Here is a 17,413-nt window from a genome sequence, read left to right as displayed (position 1 = left end):
TTTTTTCAAAGTATAATTGAAACAATAAACAAAGTTTAATTTCGGAAAGCGTAAAACTTTGTTTTGACACTGCATTATACTTGCGCATGGCTTAGTCTACTAACATGTCTAGGGTAGCACAACTCATACTTACCTGGCACAGGGATATCCATGATCAAGAAGGTGGATTCCTCGGGAAGAGGCCTTACCATTGCACTTCGGTTTGGTTGACGCCTGCGATTATCCCAAATGTGGGTAACTCGGGTGCATAACTTTTGGTAGTGGGGGAATGCGTTCGCGCTATCCCCTAAAAATATAATGACAAGAATCTACAGATTGTTTTCTGACAGCTATAGCTGTAAACAGTATAGCCGCTTTGTCAACAGGTCAGCTGGGCTGACAAATCAGATTTCAGCCGGTGCAAAATATAACGATATCTTCATGTTTAAACCTATTAAAGTTCTATATACGCTATAAAAAAAGGGCTGATACAGTAGTGTTCCTGAAAATTATTTTTTAATTTTCATTGAAGTTCTTTAAGTTCAGATTAAAAACCACATTTTGAATTAATAAAATAAAACAATGGATATAATAAAGACGTTTAACGAGACTATAATATTGATGATTGAGATAATCGATTTTCCCAGGTACTCCTTTAGTAAAATCGTAGCAAACACTACAGCAATAGCAAAAAAAGTTAATTGATATTCATATTATTGTGACAATATTAGAACTAGTTTGTGGACGCCTTTCGACTGATCATTTTGTATTAAGGATTCAAATAGGTTGGAAAGTTTTGAAATGGCTAACTTCTGTAGATAGTGTTCAATCGAAGCGAGGCCGTTTTCACAACACTGCTTCCATATTGGTTCTCTATTGGAAGCATGGTTCATAAACAGGCAGCAATCAAATTGAAAGTTTACAATATTTACGTAACTATGAACTGAAACTGTTATAATCGACAGTTGAAAAGCAGCACAAGAAAACATTAATGACCCTAAACAGCCAACTCACCATGGGTCTAAGGTTATCTGATGTCGACTTTGTGATGAAACAAACACGGATGAGTGTAGACGTTTGTCATTGGTGATTGTTTTGTATTGTCGAAACTTTGACTAAGTTATTATAAGATGTTATTCGATGTTGATTCATGTGTTTATTCCATTGTTACTTTGAAGTTGTTTGTTATATTTTAATTATACTAGAAAGATCTAATATTGGCGATTGCCCAAAGTTAAATTTAAACCGTCATTTTTTCATTTTAAACTAGTTATTTATTTAATGGATTTCATATTTTAAAATCGTTTCCCCTGTCTATTGTCAATCCAAAAAGATTGTTTTATGTATAAGCGTGTTTTCATCTAGTTATTCAATTAATTCATAACAAATGACTCAATTTATTTCAAAATATATTTGAAACAATAAACAAAGTTTAATTTCGGAAAGCGTAAAACTTTGTTTTGACACTTCATTATACTTGCGCATGGCTTAGTCTACTAACATGTCTAGGGTAGCACAACTCATACTTACCTGGCACAAGGATATCCATGATCAAGAAGGTGGATTCCTCAGGAAGAGGCCTTACCATTGCACTTCGGTTTGGTTGACGCCTGCGATTATCCCAAATGTGGGTAACTCGGGTGCATAATTTTTGGTAGTGGGGGACTGCGTTCGCGCTATCCCCTAAAAATATAATGACAAAAATCTACAGATTGATTTCTGACAGCTATAGCTGTAAACAGTATAGCCGCTTTGTCAACAGGTCAGCTGCGCTGACAAATCAGATTTCAGCCGGTGCGAAATATAACGATATTTTCATGTTTAAACCTATTAAAATTCTATATACGCTATAAAAAAGGGCTGATACAGTAGTGTTCCTGAAAATTATTTTTCATTGAAGTTCCTTAAGTTCAGATTAAAAACCACATTTTGAATTAATAAAATAAAACAATGGATATGATTAAGACGTTTAACGAGACTATAATATTGATGATTGAGATAATCGATTTTCCCAGGTACTCCTTTAGTAAAATCGTAGCAAACACTACAGCAATAACAAAAAAGGTTAATTGATATTCATATTATTGTGACAATATTAGAACTAGTTTGTGGACGCCTTTCTACTGATCATTTTGTATTATGGATTCAAATAGGTTGGAAAGTTTTGAAATAGTTATCTTCCGTCGGTAGTGTTCAATTGAAGAGAGGCCGTTTTCACAACACTGCTTCTATAATGGTTATCTATTGGAAGCATGGTTCATAAACAGGCAGCAATCAAATTGAAAGTTTACAATATTTACGTAACTGTGAACTGCAACTGTTATAATCGACAGTTGAAAAGCAACACAAGAAAACATTAATGACCCTAAACAGCCGACTCACCATGGTTCTAAGGTTATCTGATGTCGACTTTGTGAGGAAACAAACATGGATGAGTGTAGACGTTTGTCATTGGTGATTGTTTTGTATTGTCGAAAATTTGACTAAGTTATTATAAGATGTTATTCGATGTTGATTCATGTGTTTATTCCATTGTTACTTTGAAGTTGTTTGTTATATTTTAATTATATTAGAAATATGTAATATTGGCGAATGCCCAAAGTTAAAATTAAACCGTCATTTTTTCATTTTAAGCTAGTTATTTATTTAATGGATTTCATATTTTAAAATCGTTTCCCCGGTTTATTGTCAATCCACAAATATTGTTTTATGTATAAGCGTGTTTTCATCTAGGTATTCAATTAATTCATAACAAGTTATTCAGTTTTTTCAAAGTATTTTTGAAACAATAAACAAAGTTTAATTTCGGAAAACGTAAAAATTTGTTTTGACACTGCATTATACTTGCGCATGGCTTAGTCTACTAACATGTCTAGGGTAGCACAACTCATACTTACCTGGCACAGGGATATCCATGATCAAGAAGGTGGATTCCTCAGGAAGAGGCCTTACCATTGCACTTCGGTTTGGTTGACGCCTGCGATTATCCCAAATGTGGGTAACTCGGGTGCATAATTTTTGGTAGTGGGGGACTGCGTTCGCGCTATCCCCTAAAAATATAATGACAAAAATCTACAGACTGTTTTCTGACAGCTATAGCTATAAAAAGTATAGCCGCTTTGTCAACAGGTCAGCTCCGCTAACAAATAAAATTTCGGCCGGTGTAAAATATAACGATAGTTTCATGTTTAAACCTATTAAAGTTCTATATACGCTATAAAAAAGGGCTGATACAGTAGTGTTCCTGAAAATTATTTTTCATTAAAGTTCCTTAAGTTCAGATTAGAAACCATTTTTTGAATTAATAAAATAAAACAATGGATATGATTAAGATGTTTAACGAGACTATAATATTGATGATTGAGATAATCGATTTTCCCAGGTACTCCTTTAGTAAAATCGTAGCAAACACTACAGCAATAGCAAAAAACGTTAATTGATATTCATATTATTGTGACAATATTAGAACTAGTTTGTGGACGCCTTTCGACTGATCATTTTGTATTATGGATTCAAATAGGTTGGAAAGTTTTGAAATGGCTAACTTCTGTAGATAGTGTTCAATTGAAGCGAGGCCGTTTTCACAACACTGCTTCTATATTGGTTCTCTATTGGAAGCATGGTTCATAAACAGGCAACAATCAAATTGAAAGTTTACAATATTTACGTAACTATGAACTGAAACTGTTATAATCGACAGTTGAAAAGCAACACAAGAAAACATTAATGACCCTGAACAGCCGACTCACCATGGTTCTAAGGTTATCTGATGTCGACTTTGTGATGAAACAAACACGGATGAGTGTAGACGTTTGTCATTGGTGATTGTTTTGTATTGTCGAAAATTTGACTAAGTTATTATAAGATGTTATTCGATGTTGATTCATGTGTTTATTCCATTGTTACTTTGAAGTTGTTTGTTATATTTTAATTATATTAGAAATATGTAATATTGGCGAATGCCCAAAGTTAAATTTAAACCGTCATTTTTTCATTTTAAACTAGTTATTTATTTAATGGATTTCATATTTTAAAATCGTTTCCCCTGTCTATTGTCAACCCGCAAAGATTGTTTTATGTATAAGCGTGTTTTCATCTAGGTATTCAATTAATTCATAGCAAATTATTCAGTTTTTTCAAAGTAAATTTGAAACAATAAGCAAAGTTTAATTTCGAAAAGCGTAAAACTTTGTTTTGACACTGCATTATACTTGCGCATGGCTTAGTCTACTAACATGTCTAGGGTAGCACAACTCATACTTACCTGGCACAGGGATATCCATGATCAAGAAGGTGGATTCCTCAGGAAGAGGCCTTACCATTGCACTTCGGTTTGGTTGACGCCTGCGATTATCCCAAATGTGGGTAACTCGGGTGCATAATTTTTGGTAAGGGGGGACTGCGTTCGCGCTATCCCCTAAAAATATAATGACAAAAATCTACAGATTGTTTTCTGACAGCTATAGCTGTAAACAGTATAGCCGCTTTGTCAACAGGTCAGCTGGGCTGACAAATCAGATTTCAGCCGGTGCAAAATATAACGATATTTTCATGTTTAAACCTATTAAAATTCTATATACGCTATAAAAAAGGGCTGATACAGTAGTGTTCCTGAAAATTATTTTTCATTTTTCATTAGAGTTCCTTAAGTTCAGATTAAAAACCACATTTTGAATTAGTAAAATAAAACAATGGATACGATTAGGATGTTAAACGAGACTATAATATTGATGATTGACATAATCGATTTTCCCAGGTACTCCTTTAGTAAAATCGTAGCAAACACTACAGCAATAACAAAAAAAGTTAATTGATATTCATATTATTGTGACAATATTAGAACTAGTTTGCGGATGCCTTTCTCCTGATCATTTTGTATTATGGATTCAAATAGGTTGGAAAGTTTTGAAATAGTTATCTTCCATCGGTAGTGTTCAATTGAAGAGAGGCCGTTTTCACAACACTTCTTCTATAATGGTTCTCTATTGGAAGCATGGTTCATAAACAGGCAGCAATCAAATTGAAAGTTTACAATATTTACGTAACTATGAACTGCAACTGTTATAATCGACAGTTGAAAAGCAACACAAGAAAACATTAATGACCCTAAACAGCCGACTCACCATGGTTCTAAGGTTATCTGATGTCGACTTTGTGATGAAACAAACACGGATGATTGTAGACGTTTGTCATTGGTGATTGTTTTGTATTGTCGAAAATTTGACTAAGTTATTATAAGATGTTTTTCGATGTTGATTCATGTGTTTATTCCATTGTTACTTTGAAGTTGTTTGTTATATTTTGATTATATTAGAAGTATCTACCGTAATATTGGCGAATGCCCAAAGTTAAATTTAAACCGTCATTTTTTCACTTTAAACTAATTATTTATTTAATCTATTTCATATTTTAAAATCGTTTTCCCTGTCTATTGTCAATCCGCAAATATTGTTTTAAGTATAAGCGTGTTTTCATCTAGGTATTCAATTAATTCATAACAAATTATTCAGTTTTTTCAAAGTATATTTGAAACAATAAACAAAGTTTAATTTCGGAAAGCGTAAAAACTTGTTTTGACACTGCATTATACTTGCGCATGGCTTAGTCTACTAACATGTCTAGGGTAGCACAACTCATACTTACCTGGCACAGGAATATCCATGATCAAGAAGGTGGATTCCTCAGGAAGAGGCCTTACCATTGCACTTCGGTTTGGTTGACGCCTGCGATTATCCCAAATGTGGGTAACTCGGGTGCATAATTTTTGGTAGTGGGGGACTGCGTTCGCGCTATCCCCTAAAAATATAATGACAAAATCCTACAGATTGTTTTCTGACAGCTATAGCTGTAAACAGTATAGCCGCTTTGTCAACAGGTCAGCTGCGCTGCCAAATCAGAATTCAGCCGGTGCAAAATATAACGATATTTTCATGTTTAAACCTATTAAAATTCTATATACGCTATAAAAAAGGACTGATACAGTAGTGTTCCTGCAAATTATTTTTCATTTTTCATTAAAGTTCCTTAAGTTCAGATTAAAAACCACATTTTGAATTAATAAAATAAAACAATGGATATGATTAAGACGTTTAACGAGACTATAATATTGATGATTGAGATAATCGATCCTCCTAGGTACTCCTTTAGTAGCAAACACTACAGCAATAACAAAAAAAGTTAATTGATATTCATGTTATTGTGACAATATTACAACTAATTTGTGGACGCCTTTCTACTGATCATTTTGTATTAAGGATTCAAATAGGTTGGAAAGTTTTGAAATGGCTAACTTCTGTAGATAGTGTTCAATAGAAGCGAGGCCGTTTTCACAACGCTGCTTCTATATTGGTTCTCTATTGGAAGCATGGTTCATAAACAGGCAGCAATCAAATTGAAAGTTTACAATATTTACGTAACTATGAACTGCAACTGTTATAATCGACAGTTGAAAAGCAGCACAAGAAAACATTAATGACCCTAAACAGCCGACTCACCATGGGTCTAAGGTTATCTGATGTCGACTTTGTGATGAAACAAACACGGATGAGTGTAGACGTTTGTCATTGGTGATTGTTTTGTATTGTCGAAACTTTGACTAAGTTATTATAAGATGTTATTCGATGTTGATTCATGTGTTTATTCCATTGTTACTTTGAAGTTGTTTGTTATATTTTAATTATATTAGAAATATGTAATATTGGCGAATGCCCAAAGTTAAATTTAAACCGTCATTTTTTCATTTTAAACTAGTTATTTATTTAATGGATTTCATATTTTAAAATCGTTTCCCCTGTCTATTGTCAATCCACAAAGATTGTTTTATGTATAAGCGTGTTTTCATCTAGTTATTCAATTAATTCATAACAAATGACTCAATTTATTTCAAAATATATTTGAAACAATAAACAAAGTTTAATTTCGGAAAGCGTAAAACTTTGTTTTGACACTGCATTATACTTGCGCATGGCTTAGTCTACTAAGATGTCTATGGTAGCACAACTCATACTTACCTGGCACAGGGATATCCATGATCAAGAAGGTGGATTCCTCAGGAAGAGGCCTTACCATTGCACTTCGGTTTGGTTGACGCCTGCGATTATCCCAAATGTGGGTAACTCGGGTGCATAATTTTTGGTAGTGGGGGACTGCGTTCGCGCTATCCCCTAAAAATATAATGGCAAAAATCTACAGATTGATTTCTGACAGCTATAGCTGTAAACAGTATAGCCGCTTTGTCAACAGGTCAGCTGCGCTGACAAATCAGATTTCGGCCGGTGCAAAATGTAACGATATTTTCATGTTTAAACCTATTAAAATTCTATATACGCAATAAAAAAGGGCTGATACAGTATTGTGCCTGAAAATTATTTTTCATTAAAGTTCCTTAAGTTCAGATTAAAAACCACATTTTGAATTAATAAAATAAAACAATGGATATGATTAAGACGTTTAACGAGACTATAATATTGATGATTGAGATAATCGATCTACCTAGGTACTCCTTTAGTAGCAAACACTACAGCAATAACAAAAAAAGTTAATTGATATTCATGTTATTGTGACAATATTACAACTAATTTGTGGACCCCTTTCTACTGATCATTTTGTATTAAGGATTCAAAAAGGTTGGAAAGTTTTGAAATAGTTATCTTCCGTCGGTAGTGTTCAATTGAAGAGAGGCCGTTTTCACAACACTTCTTATATATTGATTCTCTATTGGAAGCATGGTTCATAAACAGGCAGCAATCAAATTGAAAGTTTACAATATTTACGTAACTGTGAACTGCAACTGTTATAATCGACAGTTGAAAAGCAACACAAGAAAACATTAATGACCCTAAACAGCCGACTCACCATGGTTCTAAGGTTATCTGATGTCGACTTTGTGATGAAACAAACACGGATGAGTGTAGACGTTTGTCATTGGTGATTGTTTTGTATTGTCGAAACTTTGACTAAGTTATTATAAGATGTTATTCGATGTTGATTCATGTGTTTATTCCATTGTTACTTTGAAGTTGTTTGTTATATTTTAATTATATTAGAAATATGTAATATTGGCGAATGCCCAAAGTTAAATTTAAACCGTCATTTTTTCATTTTAAACTAGTTATTTATTTAATGGATTTCATATTTTAAAATCATTTCTCCGGTTTATTGTCAATCCACAAATATTGTTTTATGTATAAGCGTGTTTTCACCTAGGTATTCAATTAATTCATAACAAATTATTCAGTTTTTTCAAAGTATAATTGAAACAATAAACAAAGTTTAATTTCGGAAAGCGTAAAACTTTGTTTTGACACTGCATTATACTTGCGCATGGCTTAGTCTACTAACATGTCTAGGGTAGCACAACTCATACTTACCTGGCACAGGGATATCCATGATCAAAAAGGTGGATTCCTCAGGAAGAGGCCTTACCATTGCACTTCGGTTTGGTTGACGCCTGCGATTATCCCAAATGTGGGTAACTCGGGTGCATAACTTTTGGTAGTGGGGGACTGCGTTCGCGCTATCCCCTAAAAATATAATGACAAGAATCTACAGATTGTTTTCTGACAGCTATAGCTGTAAACAGTATAGCCGCTTTGTCAACAGGTCAGCTGGGCTGACAAATCAGATTTCAGCCGGTGCAAAATATAACGATATCTTCATGTTTAAACCTATTAAAGTTCTATATACGCTATAAAAAAAGGGCTGATACAGTAGTGTTCCTGAAAATTATTTTTTAATTTTCATTGAAGTTCTTTAAGTTCAGATTAAAAACCACATTTTGAATTAATAAAATAAAACAATGGATATAATAAAGACGTTTAACGAGACTATAATATTGATGATTGAGATAATCGATTTTCCCAGGTACTCCTTTAGTAAAATCGTAGCAAACACTACAGCAATAGCAAAAAAAGTTAATTGATATTCATATTATTGTGACAATATTAGAACTAGTTTGTGGACGCCTTTCGACTGATCATTTTGTATTAAGGATTCAAATAGGTTGGAAAGTTTTGAAATGGCTAACTTCTGTAGATAGTGTTCAATCGAAGCGAGGCCGTTTTCACAACACTGCTTCCATATTGGTTCTCTATTGGAAGCATGGTTCATAAACAGGCAGCAATCAAATTGAAAGTTTACAATATTTACGTAACTATGAACTGAAACTGTTATAATCGACAGTTGAAAAGCAGCACAAGAAAACATTAATGACCCTAAACAGCCAACTCACCATGGGTCTAAGGTTATCTGATGTCGACTTTGTGATGAAACAAACACGGATGAGTGTAGACGTTTGTCATTGGTGATTGTTTTGTATTGTCGAAAACTTGACGAAGTTATTATAAGATGTTATTCGATGTTGATTCATGTGTTTATTCCATTGTTACTTTGAAGTTGTTTGTTATATTTTAATTATATTAGAAATATCTAATATTGGCGAATGCCCAAAGTTAAATTTAAACCGTCATTTTTTCATTTTAAACTAGTTATTTATTTAATGGATTTTATATTTTAAAATCGTTTCCCCTGTCTATTGTCAATCCATAAAGATTGTTTTATGTATAAGCGTGTTTTCATCTAGTTATTCAATTAATTCATAACAAATGACTCAATTTATTTCAAAATATATTTGAAACAATAAACAAAGTTTAATTTCGGAAAGCGTAAAACTTTGTTTTGACACTGCATTATACTTGCGGATGGCTTAGTCTACTAACATGTCTAGGGTAGCACAACTCATACTTACCTGGCACAGGGATATCCATGATCAAGAAGGTGGATTCCTCAGGAAGAGGCCTTACCATTGCACTTCGGTTTGGTTGACGCCTGCGATTATCCCAAATGTGGGTAACTCGGGTGCATAATTTTTGGTAGTGGGGGACTGCGTTCGCGCTATCCCCTAAAAATATAATGGCAAAAATCTACAGATTGATTTCTGACAGCTATAGCTGTAAACAGTATAGCCGCTTTGTCAACAGGTCAGCTGCGCTGACAAATCAGATTTCGGCCGGTGCAAAATATAACGATATTTTCATGTTTAAACCTATTAAAATTCTATATACGCAATAAAAAAGGGCTGATACAGTAGTGTGCCTGAAAATTATTTGTCATGAAAGTTCCTTAAGTTCAGATTAAAAACCACATTTTGAATTAATAAAATAAAACAATGGATATGATTAAGACGTTTAACGAGACTATAATATTGATGATTGAGATAATCGATCTTCCTAGGTACTCCTTTAGTAGCAAACACTACAGCAATAACAAAAAAAGTTAATTGATATTCATGTTATTGTGACAATATTACAACTAATTTGTGGACCCCTTTCTACTGATCATTTTGTATTAAGGATTCAAAAAGGTTGGAAAGTTTTGAAATAGTTATCTTCCGTCGGTAGTGTTCAATTGAAGAGAGGCCGTTTTCACAACACTTCTTATATATTGATTCTCTATTGGAAGCATGGTTCATAAACAGGCAGCAATCAAATTGAAAGTTTACAATATTTACGTAACTGTGAACTGCAACTGTTATAATCGACAGTTGAAAAGCAACACAAGAAAACATTAATGACCCTAAACAGCCGACTCACCATGGTTCTAAGGTTATCTGATGTCGACTTTGTGATGAAACAAACACGGATGAGTGTAGACGTTTGTCATTGGTGATTGTTTTGTATTGTCGAAACTTTGACTAAGTTATTATAAGATGTTATTCGATGTTGATTCATGTGTTTATTCCATTGTTACTTTGAAGTTGTTTGTTATATTTTAATTATATTAGAAATATGTAATATTGGCGAATGCCCAAAGTTAAATTTAAACCGTCATTTTTTCATTTTAAACTAGTTATTTATTTAATGGATTTCATATTTTAAAATCATTTCTCCGGTTTATTGTCAATCCACAAATATTGTTTTATGTATAAGCGTGTTTTCACCTAGGTATTCAATTAATTCATAACAAATTATTCAGTTTTTTCAAAGTATAATTGAAACAATAAACAAAGTTTAATTTCGGAAAGCGTAAAACTTTGTTTTGACACTGCATTATACTTGCGCATGGCTTAGTCTACTAACATGTCTAGGGTAGCACAACTCATACTTACCTGGCACAGGGATATCCATGATCAAGAAGGTGGATTCCTCGGGAAGAGGCCTTACCATTGCACTTCGGTTTGGTTGACGCCTGCGATTATCCCAAATGTGGGTAACTCGGGTGCATAACTTTTGGTAGTGGGGGAATGCGTTCGCGCTATCCCCTAAAAATATAATGACAAGAATCTACAGATTGTTTTCTGACAGCTATAGCTGTAAACAGTATAGCCGCTTTGTCAACAGGTCAGCTGGGCTGACAAATCAGATTTCAGCCGGTGCAAAATATAACGATATCTTCATGTTTAAACCTATTAAAGTTCTATATACGCTATAAAAAAAGGGCTGATACAGTAGTGTTCCTGAAAATTATTTTTTAATTTTCATTGAAGTTCTTTAAGTTCAGATTAAAAACCACATTTTGAATTAATAAAATAAAACAATGGATATAATAAAGACGTTTAACGAGACTATAATATTGATGATTGAGATAATCGATTTTCCCAGGTACTCCTTTAGTAAAATCGTAGCAAACACTACAGCAATAGCAAAAAAAGTTAATTGATATTCATATTATTGTGACAATATTAGAACTAGTTTGTGGACGCCTTTCGACTGATCATTTTGTATTAAGGATTCAAATAGGTTGGAAAGTTTTGAAATGGCTAACTTCTGTAGATAGTGTTCAATCGAAGCGAGGCCGTTTTCACAACACTGCTTCCATATTGGTTCTCTATTGGAAGCATGGTTCATAAACAGGCAGCAATCAAATTGAAAGTTTACAATATTTACGTAACTATGAACTGAAACTGTTATAATCGACAGTTGAAAAGCAGCACAAGAAAACATTAATGACCCTAAACAGCCAACTCACCATGGGTCTAAGGTTATCTGATGTCGACTTTGTGATGAAACAAACACGGATGAGTGTAGACGTTTGTCATTGGTGATTGTTTTGTATTGTCGAAAATTTGACGAAGTTATTATAAGATGTTATTCGATGTTGATTCATGTGTTTATTCCATTGTTACTTTGAAGTTGTTTGTTATATTTTAATTATATTAGAAATATCTAATATTGGCGAATGCCCAAAGTTAAATTTAAACCGTCATTTTTTCATTTTAAACTAGTTATTTATTTAATGGATTTTATATTTTAAAATCGTTTCCCCTGTCTATTGTCAATCCATAAAGATTGTTTTATGTATAAGCGTGTTTTCATCTAGTTATTCAATTAATTCATAACAAATGACTCAATTTATTTCAAAATATATTTGAAACAATAAACAAAGTTTAATTTCGGAAAGCGTAAAACTTTGTTTTGACACTGCATTATACTTGCGGATGGCTTAGTCTACTAACATGTCTAGGGTAGCACAACTCATACTTACCTGGCACAGGGATATCCATGATCAAGAAGGTGGATTCCTCAGGAAGAGGCCTTACCATTGCACTTCGGTTTGGTTGACGCCTGCGATTATCCCAAATGTGGGTAACTCGGGTGCATAATTTTTGGTAGTGGGGGACTGCGTTCGCGCTATCCCCTAAAAATATAATGGCAAAAATCTACAGATTGATTTCTGACAGCTATAGCTGTAAACAGTATAGCCGCTTTGTCAACAGGTCAGCTGCGCTGACAAATCAGATTTCGGCCGGTGCAAAATATAACGATATTTTCATGTTTAAACCTATTAAAATTCTATATACGCAATAAAAAAGGGCTGATACAGTAGTGTGCCTGAAAATTATTTGTCATTAAAGTTCCTTAAGTTCAGATTAAAAACCACATTTTGAATTAATAAAATAAAACAATGGATATGATTAAGACGTTTAACGAGACTATAATATTGATGATTGAGATAATCGATCTTCCTAGGTACTCCTTTAGTAGCAAACACTACAGCAATAACAAAAAAAGTTAATTGATATTCATGTTATTGTGACAATATTACAACTAATTTGTGGACCCCTTTCTACTGATCATTTTGTATTAAGGATTCAAAAAGGTTGGAAAGTTTTGAAATAGTTATCTTCCGTCGGTAGTGTTCAATTGAAGAGAGGCCGTTTTCACAACACTTCTTATATATTGATTCTCTATTGGAAGCATGGTTCATAAACAGGCAGCAATCAAATTGAAAGTTTACAATATTTACGTATTTGTGAACTGCAACTGTTATAATCGACAGTTGAAAAGCAACACAAGAAAACATTAATGACCCTAAACAGCCGACTCACCATGGTTCTAAGGTTATCTGATGTCGACTTTGTGATGAAACAAACACGGATGAGTGTAGACGTTTGTCATTGGTGATTGTTTTGTATTGTCGAAACTTTGACTAAGTTATTATAAGATGTTATTCGATGTTGATTCATGTGTTTATTCCATTGTTACTTTGAAGTTGTTTGTTATATTTTAATTATATTAGAAATATCTAATATTGGCGAATGCCCAAAGTTAAATTTAAACCGTCATTTTTTCATTTTAAACTAGTTATTTATTTAATGGATTTCATATTTTAAAATCGTTTCCCCGGTTTATTGTCAATCCACAAATATTGTTTTATGTATAAGCGTGTTTTCATCTAGGTATTCAATTAATTCATAACAAATTATTCAGTTTTTTCAAAGTATATTTGAAACAATAAACAAAGTTTAATTTCGGAAAGCGTAAAACTTTGTTTTGACACTGCATTATACTTGCGCATGGCTTAGTCTACTAACATGTCTAGGGTAGCACAACTCATACTTACCTGGCACAGGGATATCCATGATCAAGAAGGTGGATTCCTCAGGAAGAGGCCTTACCATTGCACTTCGGTTTGGTTGACGCCTGCGATTATCCCAAATGTGGGTAACTCGGGTGCATAACTTTTGGTAGTGGGGGACTGCGTTCGCGCTATCCCCTAAAAATATAATGACAAAAATCTACAGATTGTTTTCTGACAGCTATAGCTGTAAACAGTATAGCCGCTTTGTCAACAGGTCAGCTGGGCTGACAAATCAGATTTCAGCCGGTGCAAAATATAACGATATCTTCATGTTTAAACCTATTAAAGTTCTATATACGCTATAAAAAAGGGCTGATACAGTAGTGTTCCTGAAAATTATTTTTTAATTTTCATTAAAGTTGCTTAAGTTCAGATTAAAAACCACATTTTGAATTAATAAAATAAAACAATGGATATGATTAAGACGTTTAACGAGACTATAATATTGATGATTGAGATAATCGATTTTCCCAGGTACTCCTTTAGTAAAATCGTAGCAAACACTACAGCAATAGAAAAAAAAGTTAATTGATATTCATATTATTGTGACAATATTAGAACTAGTTTGTGGACGCCTTCCGACTGATCATTTTGTATTATGGATTCAAATAGGTTGGAAAGTTTTGAAATGGCTAACTTCTGTAGATAGTGTTCAATAGAAGCGAGGCCGTTTTCACAACACTGCTTCTATATTGGTTCTCTATTGGAAGCATGGTTCATAAACAGGCAGCAATCAAATTGAAAGTTTACAATATTTACGTAACTATGAACTGCAACTGTTATAATCGACAGTTGAAAAGCAACACAAGAAAACATTAATGACCCTAAACAGCCGACTCACCATGGGTCTAAGGTTATCTGATGTCGACTTTGTGATGAAACAAACACGGATGAGTGTAGACGTTTGTCATTGGTGATTGTTTTGTATTGTCGAAACTTTGACTAAGTTATTATAAGAAGTTATTCGATGTTGATTCATGTGTTTATTCCATTGTTACTTTGAAGTTGTTTGTTATATTTTAATTATATTAGAAATATCTAATATTGGCGAATGCCCAAAGTTAAATTTAAACCGTCATTTTTTCACTTTAAACTAGTTATTTATTTAATGGATTTCATATTTTAAAATCGTTTCCCCTGTCTATTGTCAATCCACAAAGATTGTTTTATGTATAAGCGTGTTTTCATCTAGTTATTCAATTAATTCATAACAAATGACTCAATTTATTTCAAAATATATTTGAAACAATAAACAAAGTTTAATTTCGGAAAGCGTAAAACTTTGTTTTGACACTGCATTATACTTGCGCATGGCTTAGTCTACTAACATGTCTAGGGTAGCACAACTCATACTTACCTGGCACAAGGATATCCATGATCAAGAAGGTGGGTTCCTCAGGAAGAGGCCTTACCATTGCACTTCGGTTTGGTTGACGCCTGCGATTATCCCAAATGTGGGTAACTCGGGTGCATAATTTTTGGTAGTGGGGGACTGCGTTCGCGCTATCCCCTAAAAGTATAATGGCAAAAATCTACAGATTGTTTTCTGACAGCTATAGCTGTAAACAGTATAGCCGCTTTGTCAACAGGTCAGCTGCGCTGACAAATCAGATTTCGGCCAGTGCAAAATGTAACGATATTTTCATGTTTAAACCTATTAAAATTCTATAAACTCAATAAAAAAGGGCTGATACAGTATTGTGCCTGAAAATTATTTTTCATTAAAGTTCCTTAAGTTCAGATTAAAAACCACATTTTGAATTAATAAAATAAAACAATGGATATGATTAAGACGTTTAACGAGACTATAATAATGATGATTGAGATAATCGATTTTCCCAGGTACTCCTTTAGTAAAATCGTAGCAAACACTACAGCAATAACAAAAAAGGTTAATTGATATTCATATTATTGTGACAATATTAGAACTAGTTTGTGGACGCCTTTCTACTGATCATGTTGTATTATGGATTCAAATAGGTTGGAAAGTTTTGAAATAGTTATCTTCCGTCGGTAGTGTTCAATTGAAGAGAGGCCGTTTTCACAACACTTCTTCTATATTGATTCTCTATTGGAAGCATGGTTCATAAACAGGCAGCAATCAAATTGAAAGTTTACAATATTTACATAACTGTGAACTGCAACTGTTATAATCGACAGTTGAAAAGCAACACAAGAAAACATTAATGACCCTAAACAGCCGACTCACCATGGTTCTAAGGTTATCTGATGTCGACTTTGTGAGGAAACAAACATGGATGAGTGTAGACGTTTGTCATTGGTGATTGTTTTGTATTGTCGAAAATTTGACTAAGTTATTATAAGATGTTATTCAATGATGATTCATGTGTTTATTCCATTGTTACTTTGAAGTTGTTTGTTATATTTTAATTATATTAGAAATATGTAATATTGGCGAATGCCCAAAGTTAAATTTAAACCGTCATTTTTTCATTTTAAACTAGTTATTTATTTAATGGATTTCATATTTTAAAATCGTTTCCTCTGTCTATTGTCAATCTGCAAAGATTGTTTTAAGTATAAGCGTGCTTTCATCTAGTTATTCAATTAATTCATAACAAATTATTCAGTTTTTTCAAAGTATAATTGAAACAATAAGCAAAGTTTAATTTCGATTAGCGTAAAAATTTGTTTTGACACTGCATTATACTTGCGCATGGCTTAGTCTACTAACATGTCTAGGGTAGCACAACGCATACTTACCTGGCACAAGGATATCCACGATCAAGAAGGTGGATTCCTCAGGAAGAGGCCTTACCATTGCACTTCGGTTTGGTTGACGCCTGCGATTATCCCAAATGTGGGTAACTCGGGTGCATAATTTTTGGTAGTGGGGGACTGCGTTCGCGCTATCCCCTAAAAATATAATGGCAAAAATCTACAGATTGTTTTCTGACAGCTATAGCTGTAAACAGTATAGCCGCTTTGTCAACAGGTCAGCTGGGCTGACAAATCAGATTTCAGCCGGTGCAAAATATAACGATATCTTCATGTTTAAACCTATTAAAGTTCTATATACGCTATAAAAAAGGGCTGATACAGTAGTGTTCCTGAAAATTATTTTTTAATTTTCATTAAAGTTGCTTAAGTTCAGATTAAAAACCACATTTTGAATTAATAAAATAAAACAATGGATATGATTAAGACGTTTAACGAGACTATAATATTGATGATTGCGATAATCGATTTTCCCAGGTACTCCTTTAGTAAAATCGTAGCAAACACTACAGCAATAGAAAAAAAAGTTAATTGATATTCATATTATTGTGACAATATTAGAACTAGTTTGTGGACGCCTTCCGACTGATCATTTTGTATTATGGATTCAAATAGGTTGGAAAGTTTTGAAATGGCTAACTTCTGTAGATAGTGTTCAATAGAAGCGAGGCCGTTTTCACAACACTGCTTCTATATTGGTTCTCTATTGGAAGCATGGTTCATAAACAGGCAGCAATCAAATTGAAAGTTTACAATATTTACGTAACTATGAACTGCAACTGTTATAATCGACAGTTGAAAAGCAACACAAGAAAACATTAATGACCCTAAACAGCCG

The 17,413-nt window shown here is 33.3% G+C and overlaps 13 non-coding genes across 13 annotated transcripts; all 13 read left to right on the top strand.

The window, feature by feature from the left end:
* Positions 1-125: 125 nt before the first annotated feature.
* Positions 126-289, top strand: LOC137397796 (U1 spliceosomal RNA). Its single transcript, XR_010978845.1, has one exon. It is a non-coding gene; the product is annotated as a U1 spliceosomal RNA (small nuclear RNA).
* A 1,212-nt stretch (positions 290-1,501) lies between these two features.
* Positions 1,502-1,665, top strand: LOC137397853 (U1 spliceosomal RNA). The gene has a single exon (XR_010978898.1). It is a non-coding gene; the product is annotated as a U1 spliceosomal RNA (small nuclear RNA).
* A 1,203-nt stretch (positions 1,666-2,868) lies between these two features.
* LOC137397857 (U1 spliceosomal RNA) lies at positions 2,869-3,032 on the top strand. Its single transcript, XR_010978901.1, has one exon. It is a non-coding gene; the product is annotated as a U1 spliceosomal RNA (small nuclear RNA).
* A 1,203-nt stretch (positions 3,033-4,235) lies between these two features.
* LOC137397774 (U1 spliceosomal RNA) lies at positions 4,236-4,399 on the top strand. The gene has a single exon (XR_010978824.1). It is a non-coding gene; the product is annotated as a U1 spliceosomal RNA (small nuclear RNA).
* A 1,215-nt stretch (positions 4,400-5,614) lies between these two features.
* On the top strand, positions 5,615-5,778 carry LOC137397780 (U1 spliceosomal RNA). Its single transcript, XR_010978830.1, has one exon. It is a non-coding gene; the product is annotated as a U1 spliceosomal RNA (small nuclear RNA).
* Positions 5,779-6,981: 1,203 nt separating this feature from the next.
* LOC137397856 (U1 spliceosomal RNA) lies at positions 6,982-7,145 on the top strand. Its single transcript, XR_010978900.1, has one exon. It is a non-coding gene; the product is annotated as a U1 spliceosomal RNA (small nuclear RNA).
* Positions 7,146-8,340: 1,195 nt separating this feature from the next.
* LOC137397788 (U1 spliceosomal RNA) lies at positions 8,341-8,504 on the top strand. Its single transcript, XR_010978837.1, has one exon. It is a non-coding gene; the product is annotated as a U1 spliceosomal RNA (small nuclear RNA).
* Positions 8,505-9,716: 1,212 nt separating this feature from the next.
* Positions 9,717-9,880, top strand: LOC137397854 (U1 spliceosomal RNA). Its single transcript, XR_010978899.1, has one exon. It is a non-coding gene; the product is annotated as a U1 spliceosomal RNA (small nuclear RNA).
* Positions 9,881-11,075: 1,195 nt separating this feature from the next.
* On the top strand, positions 11,076-11,239 carry LOC137397795 (U1 spliceosomal RNA). Its single transcript, XR_010978844.1, has one exon. It is a non-coding gene; the product is annotated as a U1 spliceosomal RNA (small nuclear RNA).
* A 1,212-nt stretch (positions 11,240-12,451) lies between these two features.
* LOC137397852 (U1 spliceosomal RNA) lies at positions 12,452-12,615 on the top strand. The gene has a single exon (XR_010978897.1). It is a non-coding gene; the product is annotated as a U1 spliceosomal RNA (small nuclear RNA).
* A 1,195-nt stretch (positions 12,616-13,810) lies between these two features.
* On the top strand, positions 13,811-13,974 carry LOC137397725 (U1 spliceosomal RNA). Its single transcript, XR_010978776.1, has one exon. It is a non-coding gene; the product is annotated as a U1 spliceosomal RNA (small nuclear RNA).
* Positions 13,975-15,185: 1,211 nt separating this feature from the next.
* LOC137397697 (U1 spliceosomal RNA) lies at positions 15,186-15,349 on the top strand. The gene has a single exon (XR_010978750.1). It is a non-coding gene; the product is annotated as a U1 spliceosomal RNA (small nuclear RNA).
* Positions 15,350-16,552: 1,203 nt separating this feature from the next.
* On the top strand, positions 16,553-16,716 carry LOC137397659 (U1 spliceosomal RNA). The gene has a single exon (XR_010978714.1). It is a non-coding gene; the product is annotated as a U1 spliceosomal RNA (small nuclear RNA).
* The last annotated feature ends 697 nt before the right edge of the window (positions 16,717-17,413 follow it).

This window comes from Watersipora subatra, chromosome 5, assembly GCF_963576615.1.
Source record: "Watersipora subatra chromosome 5, tzWatSuba1.1, whole genome shotgun sequence".
Lineage (NCBI taxonomy): Eukaryota > Metazoa > Bryozoa > Gymnolaemata > Cheilostomatida > Watersiporidae > Watersipora > Watersipora subatra.
The sequence above is the reverse complement of the archived record's forward strand: the minus strand, read 5'-3'. Positions and strand labels throughout refer to the sequence as shown.